Source organism: Miniopterus natalensis, chromosome 6, assembly GCF_054644295.1.
Source record: "Miniopterus natalensis isolate mMinNat1 chromosome 6, mMinNat1.hap1, whole genome shotgun sequence".
Lineage (NCBI taxonomy): Eukaryota > Metazoa > Chordata > Mammalia > Chiroptera > Miniopteridae > Miniopterus > Miniopterus natalensis.
The window spans coordinates 60,927,871-60,950,776 of record NC_142086.1 but is presented as its reverse complement, the minus strand read 5'-3'; the positions used below and the strand labels follow the sequence as shown (position 1 = coordinate 60,950,776).

General features: G+C 39.1%; 1 protein-coding gene across 2 annotated transcripts in view; it reads right to left on the bottom strand.

Moving 5' to 3' along the window:
• The window catches only part of TBL1XR1 (TBL1X/Y related 1), a 134,274-nt gene extending 112,541 nt beyond the window's left edge, over nt 1-21,733 (bottom strand). Inside the window, exon 1 of one of the 2 annotated variants that reach the window (XM_087818308.1) lies at nt 21,688-21,733. The gene's annotated coding sequence lies outside the window, so the exon portion shown is untranslated. Of the gene's footprint in view, nt 1-20,927; nt 21,039-21,687 lie in introns of those variants that run through there. The other variant, XM_016218038.2, reaches the window with a different exon arrangement.
• Between the last annotated feature and the right edge of the window lie 1,173 nt (nt 21,734-22,906).

The following is a 22,906-nucleotide window of genomic DNA, read 5'->3' as shown; positions in this document are numbered from 1 at the left end:
GTGGGGGAAGTGGGGTTGGGCTGGGGGGAGAAGGGATTGAGCAAAAAAGAAAAAGCTCATGGACCTGGAGCAAGTGTGGTGACTGAAGGGGGGCATGAGATGAAGGAGGGTAAAGGGGGAATAAATGATGATGGAAGGAGATGTGACTTAGGGTGGCGAGCACACACTACAGCATACAGATGATGTGCTGTGGAATTGTGCACCTGAAACCTGTATAATTTTGTTGACCAGTTAGTTCAATAAAGAGAGAGAAAGAAAAGACCCACCTGTATGCTGTTTAAAAGAAACCCACATTAACTATAAAAATATACACAGATCAAAAGAAACAGAAACATATATTACACAAAAATTAGGTATAAAGGCATTGTAGTCATTGCATTAATATGAAACAAGTTACTTTTGTGACAAGGACCAAGAGGAACGTTTCATAACGCGAAAAAGGTTAATCCATTAAAAACACACAAAAATCTTAAATGAGGGCACTGAGTAACATAACCTGGGGGAAAAAAAAAAACATGAAGGCTTACAGAACTTAAATGACAAATAATCACATTTAGAGTTGGAGAGTAACATTCTTCTCTCTGTAAATGATAAAACTAAATATAAAAATCGTAACAATATAGGCTATCTGAACACTTGACCAACTTGACTCCAATTGACATTTATAGAAAATACCACCCAACAAAAACAAAGTGCAAAGAGGACATCACAATTGCCCACATGCAGAACTATTACAGAGATATGAATCTAAAAGATGCAACAGAGAATTTTCTCTGACCACAAAGGAAAGGCATGTACAGAGTTCTTAAATATTTGGAAATCAGTCAACACATGCCTAAAGTTAGCAAAGGATCAAAGAAGAAATCACAAGGAATATTAGAAATCATTTTGAATTGAAAAATAAAAGCTTATCCTTTTATTTTGGGATGCAGCTGAAACAGCACTTAAAGGGAAATTTATAGTTCTAAATGGTCTACATTACAAAAAACTGGGGTTTGATATCACTGACATAAGCTTCAGAAGCTAGAAAACCAACAGCAAATTAAATTTAGAAAATGAAAGGAAATAAAGTGGAAATCAATGCAATTGAAAATGGAAACACAATAGAGGAGAGCAGGGAAACAAAAGTCAGTGTTTTTGAATAAAGCAATGAAATTGATACACCTCTCCCTACCCAGTGATCAAGAAAAAGACACATCGATAATTGTAAGAAATGAGTAATATGACCATAAATTCCACACTCATTAAAAGAATAAGCTAATAAATTATGCACTTAGAAGAAAAAACTATTTTGAAAAACATGAATTACCAAAATGACTCAAGAAGGGGAAAAAACAACACTGCTCTATATTTATAAAAGAAATTTGGTGTTATTAAAAACCTTCCCTCAAAGAAAACTCCAGGCCCAGATGACTTCTCTGGTGAATTGTATCAACCATTTGCAGAAAGAATACCAAACCTATACAAACTGAAAAACAAAAAAAGCAAATATCTCTCAGCTTATTTTCGGAAATTAGCATTACCCCAACACCAAAACCAGACAAACACAGTAGCAAAAAACAAAAATCGTAGATTAATGTCCCTCATAAAACAGATGGAAAAATCCTTAGTAAGATATAAATAAAATCAATGATATATGAAGAAAAATAGTACATTACGACTCTGGTGGACAAGCAAGGATGATTTAATATTTGAAATGTTAAATAATAAAGAAGAAAATATATTTCATCATCTCAGTACATGCAGGAAAGAAACCTGACAAAATTCAACACCCATTCATAATAAAAATTTCAGTGAAACAGGAATAGAAAATATCTACAATCTGGTAAAGATTTGTGAAAACCTGCAACCAACATACTTGGTGAAATACAGTAAGCTTTGCTGCTAAAATTGGGAACAAAAGCAAAAATGTCCTGCATCACCAACACCTATGCAACACTGTACTGGAGGCCCTAGCCAGCTGAAATAAAAGGCATACAGATCAGAAAAAAGAATAAAGTGTCTTTATTCAAAGACATGATCACATACATAGAAGAGCTTAAGAAATCTAACCCCCCCAAAAAACTAATTTTTGACAAAAGTGTTAAAGTCATTCTTTCTCAACAGGGGTACTAAAACAACTGGACAGTCACATGGGGGGGGGGAGGGTCAGTGACCTCATACCATGCACAAAATTAAATCAAAGTAATTTAATGTTTGATCACAGATCTAAATGTAAAAACTAAAACTCTAAAACTTCTAAAAGACAATATAGGATAAATTTTCTTAGGACACTAAAAGCACAATCAGCGAAGAAAAAATATTGTAATCTAGACTTGATCAAAATTTAAAACTTCTACCAAAAATAAAGCTTGAAAAAAATGTAAAAGCAAGCTATATACTGGAAAAAAAATATTCTACGTAATTCTGGCAAAGACATATCTAGAATATATAATGTTACAACTGTAAAATATTTAAACAGTTCACAAGATACATGAATGTCATCAACAAAACGAAAATTAAAACACAAAGAGATACTACTACACACCCACTAGAATGGCTAAGAAATTAAAACACAAGGAGATACTACTACACACCCACTAGAACGGCTAAGATTAAGAATGGATAAATTCTAAGGTGAAGAAACTGTTGGTGGGAATGTAAACTGGCACTACTTTTTTTGCTATGTAAAATATTCAGGTTCCATCTTTAAGTGGTCTTTATTCTGTCTACCATATAAAAAAAAAATTTCCACTTATATGAGATTTTAAAAGCAGCAAAACTGATCTGCAGTGTTTGAAAGCAGAGCAGTGGTTGCCTGGAATGGAGGTGGAGAGTGGGACTGACTGCAGTTGGGAACAAGGGAATTTTTTCTGTAATAAACATGGGCCTTGACTTGAATTGTGGTGTTATATAAGAATACTTACTTGTCAGAATTCAATGAATTATACACTTCACTGTATATAAAGCACACCTCAGCACAGTTTATTTTAAAAGGCATAAATATCTTTAACAGATATTTCGTTTTTTTTTAGTTTTTTCCCCCAAAGACTTTTAACAGGTTTGCTGATCATCTCAATTCTCCAACCTATCTTCACCATATATCTTAAGTTCCCATCACAGCAGTTTTCAGAAAAACAATCTGCGACTAGGAAGGAAGGAATATTTACCAGTGAAAAATTAATCGCTTTTTATAACATTCAAAAGAAAAACCTCTTGGCAATTCCAGTTCAAATATGGGAATTTAGAACACGGCCACAACTCCGGCAATGGTATATTCCAAAATTCCATGCTTTACGTTCAGGACTGAAAATCCTGTGTGTTGCTATGGCATTCTTCTAGGAGACAGTTCAGAAGCAGTAACTAAGAGGAGGTAAGAAGCTGACAGACCTGTGTGTGGATATGATTAGATCATGCAGTGCTTTGCACACCCTGGTCGAGCACCACTAGCTTAAAGAAAATCAGACAACCACTAACAACCTTAAGGTTGTATAAGCCCCCAAAATTAACCTAACTTCCCTGCAGTAATACTAAATATCATTCTCCTACACACCACTCAATATAAATCAAGAACAGGAACATTCATCCTAGGGGCCACATTTAAATTACTGTGGCCAGTAAAAGGGCTAGCTCCCCACCTCCAAAACTAAAGCTACAAAAATACAATATGGTCTTTAAAATCATTAGTATTCAAAACGCCTCAATGTAGAGATACCCTGTTATAGAGTTTTAGACCTACTGTGCTAAAATGTAAAAAAACAATAGGAAGAATTCTTTTTAATTCCTGTAGTGACAAGGGTGTGTTTTTTGGCTGGTTGGTTAAGTGATACGAAGTTTGATTTTCTCAATGGGAAAAAAAGAAATGTTTCCATCATGGGTTTAAAAAAAAAAAAAATGCTGGGCCTGATTTCTGCTGCTAAGGAAAGTAAAGAGCTTACTTCCAAAACTGAATGAACAAGCTTCTTGAAATTATATCAATTCTCTAATGCTAAAAAGATTCCCTCAAAAATGGTAAGCAAATTACCACTTGTGGCACGATTTAAAGCATCACTTTATGAAAATAAGGACCCTCCATTTTAAAATAGAGCATGTTCAATGTTATGAGAATTGGGTGGTTTATTAAAAAGGAAAACTATATGAAAGTCAATATGTATCATTTACACACATATAAGTGACAAGTCTGATCAAAATAACTACTTGAAAACATAAAGACATAAAATTCTCATCACATTTTGGCAGCACAAGTTCTTATATTCATTCTCTCTTAAAATAGGCATCTACAACACCCCTTCCAAGCACTAAAGATACATCAGTCCTTAATATTCTAATGGGAAAAGGAAAAAAGAAATCACCCAAGTAAATGTATAATTATAATCAGTGGTAAACATTATGAAAAAGTTCCATCTCCACGCTGGCGAGTGTTGCTGAGTGGTTAGAGAGTCGCTCTGAAGGTTTGCAGTTCAATCCCCAGCCCTGGTCAGGGTGCGTGTGGAAGGGTTCACGTTGATTTCTCTTTCTTCCTCCCCCAGCCCCCTCCCTCTCATCTACTCTCTCTGAAAATCAATGGGAAAAATATCCTAGAGTGAAGATTGACAAAAAATAGTTCCAGCTCCTGACAAGAAAGTCCTCTCTTTCAAGTAAGCAAGTAACATTACTATAGCCACCTGGTGCATAGGGCTCTGTGAGGACTGATGACGACCATCCACGTTTTTAAGACAAGTTATACTGGTCCCAAACTCAGCTGGCTATGCTGCTAAGTTTCAAAGACACTAGGTATACATCTTCTGAGGACTCAACATTTTTCTTAGTAAAATTCAACCGGTTTATCTGTTTAAAATATGAATTATAGTAGTTTAATTTTACTTACCTTAATGACTTCCTTCCTCTTAATATCTAAAAATTTGTTATGGGACAAAAACTCTATTCCAGGTTTTATAATTACTTTGGACTTCCAAATCATAAAATGGGAAATAATCCACAACTTTCAATATCTTTACAGTTGAGCTAATTTCTTAACATGTGATGGCATAAATATATAAACACATCAGATATTAGGTATGTCATATAATGAAAACCAGGCTTCTGGCACAGGTAAATTAAAATAACTTATAAATCTTTTTTCTTAAGTGTTCACCTGGCTATACAAAGTTTTAAGACATTTATTACTACTTCTAGTGAAAAAGAATTACTATGGAAGAAACTACACAATTACAAACCAGTTTCTAAGTGCTCCAAATACAACGTATTTCACAATCATTTGGTATTCATGAACAGACATGAATATATTGATGTTTTCTCATTCTACAAAGTTGTGTACATTTAACATTAAAACACCAACACCTACTTTTAAAAATAGTTAAGTATATATCATTTTAAATTAACCATTTATTTCTGAAGTGCATTTACCTATTAAACCTAAAAACGCCATTATTTGATTTACAATTTAAAACTAAATATTCACTTTATTGAAATCTTGAGCCACTTCATTGCTTTCTCTAGTAGAAAAATATAGATTGGATGGTGGGGGTTAAAATACTAACCTACTCTCTCTGCTTTTGCCTTACCAATCCAGTTACCCCAATAACCAATCAATCATCTCAAACTAAGCAAGTTTTTTGTTTATCATTCTATCCTCTAACCTTCTACAATCTACTTTCCCATATTAGTTTAGGATTCTTGAATCCCTAAAGCTTGACCGCATGTTTACATACACACATGTTTTTCTCTTAACAAAAAAAAATTTCATTTCAGTTGTTAAAGCAGTGATGGTGTTTATATTTTACTACTTTCTTAGATAATATTGTTCATTAACCAACAGAGAAAAATGATAATTTATCACTTTGGTATTTTTTTAAAAATCAGTAAAGATTGAACCCCCACAGATACGAATTTCTTTGAAGACTTTAAATGTAGACTTATGCCTTGTGGAATCATCAGTCTAAAGAATATTATTATTATAACCACCTTGCAGCCACACACACACACACACACACACACACACAGAGCCAAATTTCCAAATTTTAAACTATTCATGTTTTTTTAAAAACAGTATTTCAATATGTTCAGATTCATAGTTTTTTAAAAAAATTAAATTCACGTTTCAGTCACATTTTCCCAGGAGACGTCATTATAAAGAGTCAAAGCTAAGAAAAGTATGGGCAGGGTAAATATGCTCAACAAAAAACTACCCAAGATAACTCTACCACATTAACACACTTTGGAAACTAAGCATTCCATCTATACTAGGCAATGCCACTATAAAATCAGTGACTATTATAATTGAAGCTCAATAGAGAAATGACAAAGATTTCCAGTAATGAAGAAATGATACAATTTTTCAGATGGTAATACAAAAAAAATTTGAACACTCATCCATGTATGTTTCCAAAAACTGATCCCTATCCTTTCTTCACTAGTCAAAAAAGTCAGCAGCTCTAAAAATCTAAGAGACCAAGATTGGATAGGAGCACTGAACAAAGATTAGGGAGTGTCTCTCTAATCCACAATGGCCACCTCCTTATATCCTTCCACCACCAATTCGCTTCTCTTCAATCTCTTTAGCATAGCCTAGTAGGTATCAAAATGTGGTCCCAAACTAGCAATATCAGTATCAGTGTTACCTGGTAACCTGCAAGAAATGCAAATTCTCAGGCCCCATCCCAGACCTACTAAATCAGATACTCTTGGGGTAGAGCTGAGAAATGCTAAACTGTTTAACAAGCTCTCCAGGTGATCCACACTAAAACCTGGGAACTACTGTAGCAGTGTTTAGTTAAGGCTTTCATTTCTCACCTCTATCATAGCAATACCCTCCAAGGTGCTGAAAGGATCAGATTGCATTACCCTTCAATTTACTCCTTCAAAAAGTCCCTCAACCCCAGTCAATTTGGCTAAGTGGTTAGAGCGTCAGCCCTCAGACTGAAGGGTCCCCGGTTCGATTCCAGCCACAAGCATGTAACTCTGTTGCAGGCCCCCCAGAGGCAATAGGTCTCACTCACATGGATGTTTTTCTCTCCCCCCACCCCACCCCATTCTCTCTGAAAAGCAATGGGGGGGGGGAATATCCTCGGGTGAGGATCAAAAAATAAATACATAAATAAAAATAAAATAAAGGCATTGAAGGAAACAATCATTCTCAAAAATGTATTTGATGCTGTTTCTTTTCATTGTCTCTACAATGAAATGGTATGTAACAGATGCACCTGAACTCAGCGATTAATGGATAAAACAAAAGAAGTTTCTTAAGATACCCAAAAATATTTTCTGTATCGCTAACCTGTTCAAAATTAAGGTGTCAGAGAAATGCAGTTGTTTTCTTTAGGAAAAAACAGTTCAGGCAATGATTAACCTGAAGAGCTCAGTAGTGTACCATTTTCCATTTAACTTGGCTGAATACTGACCTAATATTTAAATTATATTTGCAATCAAAGGGTCAAAGGGCATTCAACCCAAGAGAGACCTCAGAGGCCCAGTTCAATGTTTTAAAGATGAAGCAAATGAAGTTGGGAAAGATTAATAAACTGAGTCAAAAAAGGCTTTCTCTACATGGCTATTTTCTTATTTTAGTGAGCTGATAAAGTATTGCTCAATATAAACACTGTTAGGAATATGTAACCTGTTAATTTTGTTACATGCTAAAAAAATATTTATCTGGTTAGGATGAAGGTGGTTATCTTCCTCAGAGATTAAAATATTCCCTATATATGTATAACTGACCTATTGATAATTTTCTAACAGCTGCCTTTAAATGCTGGCTTCCATTATCTGTTAAATTAGAAGTAATGTCAAAAACAAAGCCAAAGTAAATAGCATCAGTATTTTCACTATATAACTCATTTTGAGAAGTCAAATTCATTTGACTACCGGTATTAGCAATAGAGGATACATAAAATTACAATTACTATCACATGAGGAACCTCAATTTTTCATTTAAAAAATGGATCTGTATTTGAAAAGGTTGGGAACCACTGGGGTGCCAGTTCTAGTTAAAAGAGAATTGTAAATTACCTTCTTATCATGGATTAAAGACACAACCTTCCCAACTATAAGTGGACACACGTTTGGGGGTGACAGATGGGGATAAGGGGGGAGAGGCTGTCTGCCCAGCAGCTTCCTTGTTTACTCAACTGTCATTCCCACTGCTCTCCTCCCACCCCAACAAGATACTTAAGAGCAGCCATAGTTTATAAGTGGCCTCTGGCCATGGAGAGTACTTTCCCAAACCAATTGATCAGTTCTTCAAAACTTTCCAAACAAAATAGAGAAAAGAAGCAGTCCCAACTCTACAGCAGGGGAAAACAGAATAGAAACTCTGGAATGGGGAACTTATGTTTTCTACTATGAAAGAATGAAGCTAACCTACCAAAAAACAAAAACCTGTTAAGAGAAATTTCTGGTAGCGGTCAAATGGGTCTGATCTTAGTTGTCCTACAGCCTGGCTGACTCAACGCCCTTCCTATAGGTGAGCTATTCAATCCATTTTTGGATTCCATAGGCCAATAAATTCCCCTTTTCGGGTTAAGCTAACTTGAACTGAGTTTCAATCGCACAACTAAGATTTCTGACTCATATACCAACTTTGGGAAGTTGACCATGATTAATCAAGACAATATCACAGGTAAATGTAAGTAAAGGCAAATTACAAAATCTCCAGAACCTGTATAAAGTATAAACACGGTATCTAGGCCTCATCATATTACTTGAATGAAATATGTATCTTTAACTTAAGAAAAATGAAGTATTAACGTCTTAAATCTAGCAGTTATGATGAGCAAAAGCACATTTTCAAATTTCATCAATCATCCATTTATTTTCTCCAGACTGATTCAAATACCATCTCTAAGTACATTTCTCCAAGAAAAGTGGGAGGCACTCACATATGTTCCCTAGACCTCCAAATGTACATACCAATGTAGCATAGCCTCTTCCAAATGCTGACCTCTTAATGAATTATTCCAGTGTTCGACTGTAAGGATGAACCAGTTTAAGGCTATCAGCTGGACATGTAAACATTCCCAAGGGAACAATTTACTAAAGTATTTACTGAACACGTACCAGGTCCTGTTGTAGGTCCTGGAGTGACATGACAGGGCCCATACCTGTTCTCACGGAGCTTAACCTAATGTTTTCATGACCAGATGATAGCCTTAAACTACTGGTTCATCCTTACAATAGGACACTGGAAATGAGTGATATTTTATATATATATATCTCAATGATCAAGTGATATGAGGAAAATAAGAGGGTCTTGTGACTGAAAATGGCTAAGGGAAACCAAATGGCTAAGGAGTGGGCAGCTACACTTCAGTGTGACCTCTCTACAAGACCTGAGATAGTGGCATTGAAACTGAAATCTGAGGGACATAAAAGAATTAGAATTAGCCTTATGACCATTTCAGGGCCAAGCCTGAAGCCCAGAGCAAAGCAATTAAGGCACTGAGACAGGAACAAGCTTGTTCAGTGGGCGTGGAGCTGGCATGACTGGGAACAGTGAACAAGGGGGAGGGTGCTGGGAAACACAAGGTTTGTGAGGTGGCCAAGGCAGGATCACATGGTGGAGGCTAAGGAAAGGCATCTGAATTTTGTTTTGTACTGAGTATGATGGAAAACCCACAGAAGAAGGGTAAAGGGAAGAAAACTGGCATTAACTGAGCATCTTCTAGAATGCCAGACAAAACAGTATGTATAAATGTTTTTGCTAAGCACTCTATAAAGCCATATATGCATTATAAATTATACCTTGTGTATTTATCATAGTATTTATCAAAGAATCAGTATGCTGTTATGCACAAACTAAAAAGGAAAAAAAAAGCCACTTTTCCTGTTACTACCAGTTCTCACTTGTAGGAAGTCACTTAACATGTTGATTTGTCAGACCAAAGGAACCAACCAACCAATGTTATCTACTAGCAACACATATGAGTCATCTGGAAGAAAATGCAAGAAAGGCAAATGAGACTAGACGAACAAGGCAGCCAGCTATTCGTAAGAGTATATGACCCAGTAAAATGGAACAAACCAAGTAGAGAAGCAACAAATTAGAAAACATGCCCCCATACGAGAAACAGAGAGCCTAGGGATATAAAAGATTAAGTTATCTACTTAAACAAAAGTCCACTCCAGCAGACAAATAAACAAAAGGTAAAAAACACAAAAGGTTCCAAAATAAATTCTGTGTTCATGCCCCTTATTTAATAGGACCTTGCTTGTTTTAACATTCAGAGGAAAATGAAAATGTTAATGTTTTAAATATACTATGTTGGTAATTTTTTATCTGTTGAATTTTAAAATTTTTACTTATAAGTATAAATATTTCTTAAAATATCACTGAAATGCAGTGGCAATAATTTTAGTTCTAAATTCTAAAAATGAAATCTTATCTTCCCTCATAGCAAATTCTGGTTTCCAGAAAGCAGCTCAACTATCTTTCCTCTGACAACTATCTCCCTCTGACAAAAGCATCTTCAATAAAAATGAAAGGGGGGAAAAAAGTCACCTTCCACTTTGGAAGGCTCCAAATAATAATACCAAGACTTCTAATTCCTGCGCCTCCCACTCCAAACACCCAATATTTCAAACTGTCCTGGATATTTTCACCAAAGCCAGAAGTAGATGTTGCCCCAGCTCACCCTGACTGACAGTGTTACCATGACCTACTCCTATTTCTTCCAACTCTGACCCTCTTATCTTCCAACTCCATCTCATCACCACTTATCATTAAATGAAAATCTCATACCACTGCCAGCCTACACTCAACAGTAAAAACACAGGAAGAAAGTACAGGATGTTCGCACGCTAGAGTGTGGGTAGTAGTAGATCAGAAGAGGAGGTCAGAATTAAGACCCAATCTGGGCCACAGAACCACTTGTACAGTAATGGCTCATTTAAAGAGACAAAGGGCATGGAGTGTGCGCATGCTCTGAGACCCAAGGGACGGCCAAGATCTTAGGGAGAGCACAAGGTAAGATGGAGAACCAGGAGTAAAAGTCAAGCAAGCACGGCACTATCAGTATCAGGTAAAGGCCAGGTTCTAATGTGGAGGGACAGGACCCAAAAGGAAATAAACCAGAAAGAGTATATGAGTATCAGGAACACATGGACAAATCTACACAACAACCCAATTCAAGTTTAACTGCTAATGTCAGGTCAACGTCTTTGTTTCTTTTAACCCAGGTGTTGAGCTTATTGTCTCTGCTGACACCAAAAGCTGTAGAGCAGGACGCTAGGCTATCAAGCAGACCCTCACAATTCTTACAGCACGAACACAATGAGTCCAAGGGTCAATGAACTTGTAAAAATGATGAATCCCTTTTCTAATTTTGTATATTTGAATCACCCTGCATGTTTTTAAACAAAAAATAAGAGTATAGAAAATGTGTAGCACATATTAAAGCGAATATCATTTCCTGAAAACTTCAGTATTTTTGCACATATACACATCCTGTGTTATGTCATATGTATTTCTTAGTGAGAATCCAAGTCAGAGTTCACACAGTTTGCAGCATGCCTATTTGAAATGACTGATCCGTTCACAAGCAGTACTGAGAGCCAGAGCAGGGTCTGATCTCCCAGAGACTGGGAAAAAGGAGTAGATTCCATTCCTGAACGCAAAAAGACTATTTTTTAAGAAAGGCAGCAAACTTTTTTTCCCTTGAAACATCATATCAAGATGTGACCAAATTCCATATAAAATATTACTGTAAAACAACATAAGTATCAGAAACATAACAGCTTCACAGTACACATTCTCATTTCACAGTGAGAAACAAAAGCTCAGTCACCAAATGTAGCAGTCTTAGCCCTCTAACTTGGGAATTCTAACCATCCCATTCTCTGCAGTTGCCATAGGAAGCCATGACAGGTTTACAGAAGGGGTGTCACTTTTCTGCCTGTCTCCACAGCTGTTCCTCCTGCAGCTAACAAAAGCACCAAGTAGTAGCTAGCATTTATTGAGTACTTCCTATGTGCCAGGCCCTGTAATAATTGCTTTACATGTATTCACATTTCAATCCCCACAAATGCTCTATGAAGAAAAGTATTAATTACCCTTATTCCCATTTTTCAGAGTGGAAACCAACTGGAATGGTTATATAATTTCCCAAAGCTATATAACTAATAAGTAGGGGTGACAGGATTCAAATCAGGTATGCCTGGTTTCAGAGGTGAGCTCTTCACCACCTTAACAGCCTACATATAGTTAGGGGTTACTGCCAAAGATCACAGACCCTACCTAGTCCTCTCAACACTAAAAAGAAAGGCACTGCTCTCAGGAAAGGCTAGCGTCAGGTCACAGCAGAATTAAATACACAAAACAGAGATGCTACCTTTCTCTGAGGTTGTTCCAGCTTAAGTTAAAACTGGTAAGCACAACTAGAAGGCAAGACCCTGTGGATAAACGAAACAGCCAATGTACAATTACAAATGACACCAACTGCAACCAAAAACAGAATCAGAGTCTAATGTATCTGTCTCCTTGGAGTCAATAATACATACATCTAAATTCACAAGTCATGTTAGGATCCATGCAATATCAGAATATACAGTTCCACAAATACCATTTTATCAAAGTTTATCATAATTATTAAAGTCAACTACTAAACTATGAGAACTCCAATTTTCACCTGATTTCCAAATCCCTGGCAAAATGACACCTTTGTAATCAGGTACCACTACTTCCACACAACCAAAATCTTTTAAAGTTTGCAATGAATTAATTTCTAATTATCAACTATGGATAGGACTCAAAAATCACCAGTCACTATCACTAAATACTTTTACTGATCTGATGACCCCAATCATGAAACAGAACCAAAACTTTTTAATCATGCTCTCATTCTACCAACAAATTTAAGAAATAAAAATAAGAGCATGCAGAAATACACAGTTTCAGCTCTTTAAGGACTGAAAAGCATGAGAGATGTTAACATGTTTTCTCTTCTTTCGACTGTACAAACTGAAAGGAATAGAAAAGATTAAGAATTCTTAATTGGAAGCCTTGACTTTTCACAATCATTTCTGTTTTAGAAATGGTAAAACTAACACAAAATTCAAACAGTTCAAAAGGTTATGCACAAAAATAAGGTTCTCCCACATCTGACCTCATGATCTCCCCACCCTAACCTTACCCCCCCCCCCCAAAGTCACTGTTACCAGGCTCTTGTGTCTCTTTCTGGAGTCACCTTGAACACATAAGACAAGCATGCATACACATACTCATATACACCCCATCACCATGTATGTGTCCTTTCCACTCCTCTCCCCCTTTCTAAGTTAAAATGGCAGCAGGCTATACAAGATCTTTTGCCTCCTTATTTTTTCATTTAAACATATCTTTAAGAAGAGCCTATAAATAAATACTAACAAAGTCATAAACATCAAATTTAAACAAATCTGTAAATGACCAATTCAATTCACACATCTCTCTCACCAGGTGTTAAAACTGGTGACCTCTGCTGGCAGGACATAAAGAAGTCCAAAGTCAAAAAACAATTCTGGGGAGGGCCTGAGAGATTTTGCACAAGAATAGGAAAACTATTTCCTGATACAGTAACAGACTGCACTCCTAACCTTCCTAACCTGTCTATGATCTCACAAATGTACACTAAGAAAAACAGAGAAAATTATTACATTTTTATATAAAAAGGTGCCAAAGAACATTGCCACAGCTACAAACAGCATCTAAAAATTTACACACATATGATAAATTTTATCCCATAAAGGGATAATTATATAGAAAAAGAGAAAACAAGATGTTAAGAAAATTCATTCATTATTCCTACTACCTTATTTCAAATATCCAAAGTAGATGACCCAATTGCCTTACACTCTGAGTTAATGACATCTGATAGCGACAAAATAGAGATGGAACAAAATTAGTATACACTCTACACAATTAGCATGTTCAAATTAAGGAGAAAGTGTAAAACACCTCTCCCTAACCCATAATTTTTGTTCTATTAGCAGTTGAAGATAACCACCAAAATAGGCTATTACTGCCTGGCCGGGCCTGGCTCAGCAATTGAGCATTGACCTAGGATCCAGGAGATCACAGTTCAATTCCGGGTAAGGGGACATGCCTTGGGTTAGGGGCTCCATCCTCAGTCAGGGGCATGCAGGAGGCAGTGGATCAATGATGACTCTCTCATCATTGATGTTTCTCTCTCTCTCTCTCTCTCTCTCTACCTCTCCTTTCCTCTCTATGAAAATCAATAAAGATATATTTAAATTAAGAATAATACGCTATTACTGCAACTTCTCTAGCAATGAGTCTGCTTACGCTAATGACAAGTACTTTCTATTATGCTATGTAAGGTTGTAGTGTTTTTTTTGTCTTTAAACACCTTAAATTAAGCAAATTTTCCATGTAGATCTTCATCAAAAATAAAAGTCACATAAAAATAAGAGAACTGAAGAATTTTAATACAGGAATTAACTATGTAAGTATTGACTGAATAAGCAAACATTAGGTACTACTTCATGTGATCCTCTTAATACACATCTCTAGGAGATAAATCATTTACCCACATAACTAAAAGCCACAGTTTTAACAAAATCTGATAAAAATTCATTTGCTTAATAGTGAACCCATGTTAAAATTTAAAATACTTTGCACCATTCAAGTAGATAAGCAGTAAAAATAAACAGTCACTGATTACCTCATTAATAATGTCCTATCATTCAGTGTTAAAAATAACACAATGCAAAAAAAAAAAAAAAAAAAAAGGAAAAAAGCTCAGATATCACCTTTGTTCTCAGACAAAATAAAAAAGATATCAAGAAGTAGATTGAAATCTAGTTCCTAAAAAGTAAAAATTCATCTGTTTTTGAAGTAATTAAAAAATTTAAACATCTTTATCTCTTTTTAAAAAAAAAAGCTTGGGAGTACGAAGTATCATTTCATGAGAGGAATTATTCTATTAAGATACTGGAATGACCATCTCTGACCTGTGCTCCTCATGTTCTCTTCTGTTTTTTAAAATTCTACCTATTGAAAGAAACTTTCACAGCTACAGAGGAAAACAGGTGGCAAACTTCCAGTTTAAACATTCAATACCTATTCTTCCTCATTCATTCTTCAAACTATTCATTTCACACAAATCTTTTCCTTAATCTGAATACTCTTTCTATGTTTACTGGAATTTAACTGTTGATCTTTCGGCATGACCCTTATAGTCTGATTATATTAATTCTGAGTTAAGAATCTAAACCCTCAGAAAGCAGGTAGCATCCAAACTCATTTTGTTTGATGCAAAAAAAAAATCATGCTAAAAAAACTTTTATTTTAAAACTCTAAACATTAAAAAATTCAGAAGGATAAAACTAAATTAGTTGCACTTAGAATAAATTACGCAAGTTGCTTGTAACTAATACGGCACAGCCATACCATAAAAACCTATTCAAGGGAGATGGTCGTGACGACACTCTTCTGGCAGATTGAACCCATGCACACAATATGAGAGATGCGCCCTATTCTGAATGTTCACACGTTCATAGCAATGGCTCAAGCGGGACTCCAATGTGGTCAGAATGCTGTCACACAGACTGAAAGCTAAAAATAAAAACTTTAGGCACACTACTGAGAAAATTATGAGCAAAAAAGCCTGAGAATAAAATTAAATACATAAAGTCAAAAATCTTAAGGTGTAACTAGCACAAAGATAACCAGATAAAGCAAACTTAGTGACCTGATTCCCAGCCACAGTGGCTTTTCACCGATGTGGCTACCATTCTTTTTGGCTTTTATCCTCACCCAAGGATTTTTTTCATTGCTTTTCGGGGGGGGGGGGAGACATCCATGTGAGAGAGACACATGGATCAGGTGCCTCCCGCATGTGTCCGGACCAGGGCCAGGGATCAAGCCTACAACCGAAGTATGTGCCCTTGGCTGGAATCAAATCCAGGACCCTTGCGTCTATGGGCCAAAGCCCTAAGCACTGAGCCAAGCTGGCTAGGGCGTGGTCACCATTCTTAAAATTTAAGAAGACAAAATTCTTCACTTTCACTTCACTCTTAAGTTTTGACTAGGTTCTTTTTTTAAAAATTCAGATTAGCAGTTAAATGTGACTATCATACACCTAAACCTTGAAGGTCTAATTCAAAAAGAAGTTTCTGCCATATCAATAGGACTGTCACTGTTATTTTAGCTTTGGCCCTTGTAGAAACAATTCATTTTACATGAAGATAGTATGAAAGAAAAGTCAACAATTCTGCTAAAGTCTTGGCCGGTCTGGCTCAACTGGTTGAGTATCATCCCATGCACCTAGAGGTCACAGGTTCAATTCTGGGTCAGGGCACATGCCCGGGTTGCCAGCTCAATCCCCACTAGGGAACAGGCAGGAGGGAGCAGGAGGCAGTCAATGGATGTTTCTCTCCCTAAAAAAAAAAAATCAATAAAAACATTTTCAAAATAAGAATTCTGCTAAATACTATTTTTAAAAGTCCAAGAAATATGATGTGAAGTTGGGGTGATAAAACAGTGAATAATTATGGAGTCTGTGATATTCACTAAATCAATGGAATCTCAGGGAAGAAATACCCTGAGTCAGGATGGCCAGAAAAAGCTTCATGGAAGAAGTGGGACTGAAATTAGGCCATAAAGAGGACAAACGGAAGGAACAGCATTCGCAAAAACAGCGGAGTAATGAGTATGGAAAACTGCAGTATTTGATAGGCAGGCAAGAATCCCAGTTGGAAAAGAGTGGGAAATTAAGCTAAATAGGTAGAAATGGAGCCTTAAAAGCCAGGACTGAAGCACATGAACGTGATCCAGTTGGCAAACGGAAGCCATTATGGGTTCTCCAGCAGGGAAACTGACATGATGAAGTCAGTATTTTAAATAAATTACACTATCAGTAGTTACAGAAGATAGGACAGAGAAGAAAGGCTGCTCAAGACAACCTACTAGAAAATTAATTTCCATAACCCAAACCAAAAACCATTCATTCATTCATTCTTTCATTCACTCACTGAGAAGACAGTAGACTGCTAGTAAAAGACCTGGCTATAAGACCAACACACTGGGCCTAACGCCCCTTACTACCTGACCCTGTTTCTCTGCTGTTAAAATCAGGGTATCACCCACTCAGATTGTCATAAGTACCTGTCCAAAGCATCTGTGCAGTCCTGACTCATAAAACTCTAATAGTAGTTAACATTATCACTAATTAAGAATGGTAAAAAATGGGAAGTGAAAATAAGACAAGGCTCACAGATATTCCAGAGGAACAGAATTTCCAAGTAGAACTGTCTTGACAGCAGCTGGAATATGGAACAGAACACAGATGAAAAGTCAAGGCTGGAGAAACTACAACCCACTTGAAGTAATCCCTCCAATCTAAAAAGCAGATCCTAGGTACTGAGGAATCTGGCGTTGAAAAACAAACAAAAAAACATTTTAAAGAGTTGGAAAATATTTAAAATAATACAAGTGAATTTAGAAGTTCAAGCCCAAGTGATGGAACAGCAACAAAGGCATGCAAAAGACGCATCTCTGTACCTACACCAACCATGTAACTTGATACTATTAAAATCCAATCTAATCCTTCAAGGTAAGCCTTAAATCACAACTTCCAAAGTAAATAAATTAAGCCAAATTTATTTCAAATACTTTGACAAGGAATCCAGGAAATAAAGCTGCCAAATGCTTTCTAGACATTATGCCCCCACTGAAAATAAGTAACAAGCAAATAAAATGTAATACAAAGAAGCAAACTTCAAATCCAAAATCATCATCCCAAACACCTTACATTTCCATGATGCTTGTTGTACGTCAAGTACTGTTCTCAGCACCTTACATATACACTTCTCTCAATCCTCTCAACTGTACAAAGTCAACTGTCCCCATGACACAGAGGAGGAAACTAAGTACAGCAGGAGTTACTCCCCCAAGGTCACATATAATAAAATAAGGGCTAGTGCCAGAGTTTGAACCCAGGCAGCTGGCCTCAAGATTGCTGATGGAATCACTATGATACACAAGACATGCTGTTTTTTATTCAAGGAATATGTACTGAGGATAGTTGGACATGCTCTTATTTGCTTTTCCTTAATTGTAGGCATGGAACCACCTTTTCTTATTTCTACAGGCAGTAGTTGGAGAGGCCACCTTGCCACTGTCAATCTTAAGGTAGAAAATACAGTTAGCAAGATTCTATCTTACTAAACAGTTCTAGAGATTAAAGCACAATGATGGTTCAATCCCATGAATTTCATTTATCCATGCAATCACTTGACCCGATTAGTAGAGATACACAACTAAAGAATTATAAACTTGACTAGAAACACTAGCTTTTGCAAGGATAGCTACAGAAAAGACTGACAAAACAGCTGGAAAAACTTGGAACAGCTACAGCTATCTAGAAAGAACATGGATAGGGCACAGACAGATCTAGGTTTGGGCTCTAGTGCATCGTTGGATCATTTTGTGGCCTTGGACAAGTGAATTAACTTCTCAGGACCTGTGTTTTATCATCCACACACAAAAAAAGCCCAATACTACTCACCTCATAGGATTAGCCTGAGGTATAAACGGCACACAAAGCATCTCTCACCTTTCCTAGAGCACAGGGCACAGCCCAAGCAGAGTTCCTTTCCTCTTTCTGGCTCTTCATAACAGGGCAATTCATTGTACTCTTGCAAGTCCAATCCCAGAGGTGGCGAGTAGGAAACTTCAACAGCAGCTCACACACAACTCTCTCTTTTTTAAAAAAAAAATCAAGTTTCTGTTGGTGATAGAGCAGGAGACATACCACCATGGTGGTCTCCAAACTCGACCATACTCTTACTAATTCTCTACTACACAACCCTGGAGGCCTAGCCCTTCTGTTTTATGGGAATGCATAAACGTCTCCATGTTAGCTGCTTTTTTTTTGTATGTCAGTGACATATTGTAAATGTTATTTGTGAAATGACTCAAATTCACTTGTACTAGAAAAATACAAAGTGCCAGACAGTGCCAGTACTTCTGCCATCCCTCTCTCCTGACTTACCACCATTCTCACTTCTCTCAATTCTTTTTATATAAATACAAAAACTGAACAAACCCAACAAATTACTTCTACTAACTTAATCAAAATGTGTCAATTCAGAAATTCTCTGCAATAATAATGCTGTAGTAAATTGCAGGACTCCTTTGTCAGCCATCCATTTGACAAGACTGTACTTATATTACATTGCAATATACAAATAGATGTATTTACTCAACAGGTTGTTGTTCAAAAGGTCCATTAGTCACATCTTTTTTCATCAGTAACCCCTATGTTTATATTAAGCTTCTACCCTTTCTGCGCATTAGCTTGAAAGGCTCCCAGGACACAGGAAGCAGTTCTTCTCATTCTCTTGGTAGCAAGTTCTCTTGGTAGCAAGCATCGTGGTAATCATGATAAACCTTAACTAGGTGTTGAGAAAACAAGTAACAGAAAGATTCCTGGACACATGTAAGAAGTTATTAAAATGTTTAACACTTCTTTGAAGCAACCAATGCAAAAAATACAACCCCTACCAGGGGCAACTTCATTTACAATGTTGTCTCCCCCATATGAATAACCAAACGTCACTAACTGACAGTGAGCTATGCAACAACTTTTAAGCTATTGAGGAGTCCCTGCAGTTCCTTAATAGGAAGAAAAACTTCTTCCATGTAATTGTTGTTTTCACCCCATACAGTTTGGTACTTTCCCCTACAGGTCTGCTTCTAACTACTCAAATGGCAAAAATAGTAGTTATTTATGGATTTAATGGTCATGGTTACATACATTAGACAGTGCATGATAAAAGAACTGGAAAAAAATTACATTCAAAACAATCAGGAAAACCTCAACTTAAGAGCAAAAAGTATAAACACCGCATCACATGCCTAACCACTCTCAGCCACATTTTCTATCTGCTGCCCCTCCTCCAAAGGTAAATGCTAACTATTTCTAGAGTCGTCAATGATAATTTCCAAAGCTTGCTTGCCAGGAACTCCCATGATACAACCTAACATACACACCGTCTTCATGGAGACAAAGCTGCTCTACTTCCCTAGACTATAAACTTATTAAAATGGTGAGAATGTACAGTCCCAGGAAGTCAGGATTACTAAAACACACCAATGTAGCATGGATCTGATTTAACAAAAATGAAAATGAACCACACTGGGAAAGCCAAAAAGTCACTCACTGTATCTTCAATGTGTAACCAGGATATTTACTACAATTTGTTGTAGGTAAGTAGATGAAAACACCACCAGGGTCTTATATTTTACAATCTGATAAAGGAGTCTTTAGGAAAAGGAGGGAGGAAGGTAATAACTTAATTACATGGGGGGAGGGAGAGGACAATGCATTTAGACTAAAAATAACCCACCAATTCACCCACCATATTTGATTAACAAGCTTGTTTAGCTCAATGTAAGGTTCTTGTTTGGAAAACAAGAAAGCCAATAGTAAACTTCCCTAAGTCAACTGTAAATCACAGAGGTACTAAAACTATTCACCTCGGTGCCTGCACAGTCCCAAGGTATTAAGTAAACTCCAGACACTGAAAAAATCTAGTTTTTAACTAGGTTCCAACTCTTGTCATTTACAATCACCAAATTATTTTAGAGAATGTTATTATAAAACCGAACAGGAGCATTTTTAAAGAGCCATCACAACCCAAATTTTACATGAAACACACAACATTTTCACAGCTTAAATTTAATCTCGGTTGCCACTGCAACACTGCAAAGTGATGCCTGTTTCAGCAAATTAGGAACTTCCAAAAATACGGAACACGTTAGCACATGCATTGCTTCCCTCGAGCTGCCATTTAACATTAATATTTCACTTAAGTAAAAGTCTGTTTCTGTTTAAAAAAAAGGAAAAAAAAAAGACATCGATTGCAAAGAGGAAGTTACCGAGAAACCACCCTCACAACGTGGCCTTTACACTGTCAGAAAATAATGTGACTCTGTGCCACCCAAAACTTACCAGGAAGCTGGCAATAACTTTGCCAATTCTACACTTCTGAACCCAACTTCAAAGAGACTCAAAATACCTTCTTAGGACGATAAGAAGCACTAAGTTACAAATAAACACGTCCAGAAGTGCGGCCCCGCCGCGCGCGCCCCTCCCCCGCCGGCGCCCCCGCCCGGGACCCGCGGCCCCAACAGCCTCCGGCGGCCCCCGCTCGCGGCCCGGGTCGCCGCGCCGGGGCCGGGGACGCGCCCAAGGAGGGAAGCAGACTCCCATCGCCGCCCGAGGTTTAACAAAATAATGTGCACCGAAAAGATCCCTCTCCTCTGCTAAAAATAGGCTATAAAGGAGTCGGCCTCATGATGGCTCCTTGATTCAATTTGCTGCAAATTCTTTCCTGAAAGCCTCCCCCCACAAATACACACAAAAAGGGGGTGTAAATGCACGAAGGTTGGAAGAGGGGGAGAAGGCCGAGGTGCATATTTTCGGGGACAACATAATAAGGGTAAGGATCCCCCGAGACCAGGAAAGGGTAGGGGTTGGGCAGGCACGTGAGCATTTCAAAGAAGCCTGAGAGGAAAAAAGGGGGATGGGACACCCTAAATGCCTTCCCCTCCCCCACCCAAACCCCGGCTGCCCGAAGGGCCAAGTTGAAAGATGCATGTTCCAGTTGCGCCCATTCCCCCGCGGCCCGGCGCCCCCGGCCGCCTCCGCCCGCGCCCCCCACCCCGGCCCACGGCCGCCCCCACCCCGGGGTCCGGCCCCCAGCACTTACCTGGAAACGGTGGCCTCCGACTCAGCTCCCCCCTCCCGGGAATGGAGGCACAAGGAAATTCCCCTCCTCGCCGCCGCCGCCGCCTCCAACCACCCCCAAAATAACCCCTCCGGGGGGTGAGAGGCAATTATAACCCCGGAGAGCGGAGGGCGCGGGGGATGGGCGCCGGGCGGGCGGGGGCGGGGAGCGCGGCGCGGGTCCCCAGGTGGCGAGCGGAGGTGCTCCCGCCGCGGGGGGAGGGGCAGGGGCGCACGCGGCCGGCGGCGGGGGGAGCGGCGCGCGGGGGAAGGGCGCGAGCTGGGAGAGGAATTGAGGCAGAAGGTAAAAGCTGTTACTAAGGGAAAGAGCCAAACGGTTCGGAGCAGCCAACGGCTCAGACACTCAACACTGGGGAGAGAGGAATGGGGACCAGCCAGGCACAAATGAGCTCGCGAGGCCCGCGGCGGCGGCGGCCGCGCAGCAAAACAAACCCGAGCGGCCTGCGCCGGGCGGGCGCGCGGGGGAGGGGCCGGCGGGGGAGGGGCGCCGCGGACGCGGGGAGGCGGCGGCGGCGGCGGCGCGGCTGGGAGGGGGCGGGGGCCTCCGCCGGCCTCGCTCTTCCCCCTCCCGCCCGCCCGCCGCGGCGGCGCTGGGGGCTGGGCGTGTGCGGCGTAGTCTTTTAAAAATAAAGACCCGCGGGCGCTCCGGGGCTGCTCCGGGGCACCGGCCGCCCCGCCCCCACCGCCGGCCGGAGCCGGGTGCGGAGCCTCCCGGGTGGGTGTGGGCCGCGCGGCCCGAGGCCCAGTGGGGGCGGGGAGGCTCGCGCCGCAGCCCGTGGGGCGACGGGGGTAACTTCGCCGGGAGGCCGGCGGGCAGCCTGCTTCCGCCGGGCCCCGCGCGGCTGCCCACGCGGCGGCATGTGCGGGGCGCGCGGCGCGGGGACGTGCGTGTGAGGAGGTGCGCACACACCTTTGTGTGCATACGTGCATATGTTTCTCGGAAGCGTACCTGGAACGGGGCTTCCTCTGTAATAAGCAGTTTTCGAAATGTAATCCAGAGCGCGGGATCTGTAGAGAAAACACGCACGCAAGAAAAGGTTTTTGATGCTAAACACAACGCTGTAATTGAGGTGTTTATGCCCAAATGGTTTGTGAATCAGACATATGGTGGTATTTATCGTCTGGTGGGTCTGTTTGAAAGGTCTAGGCGATCAGTTCTCATTTCACAAAAATAAAAGAAT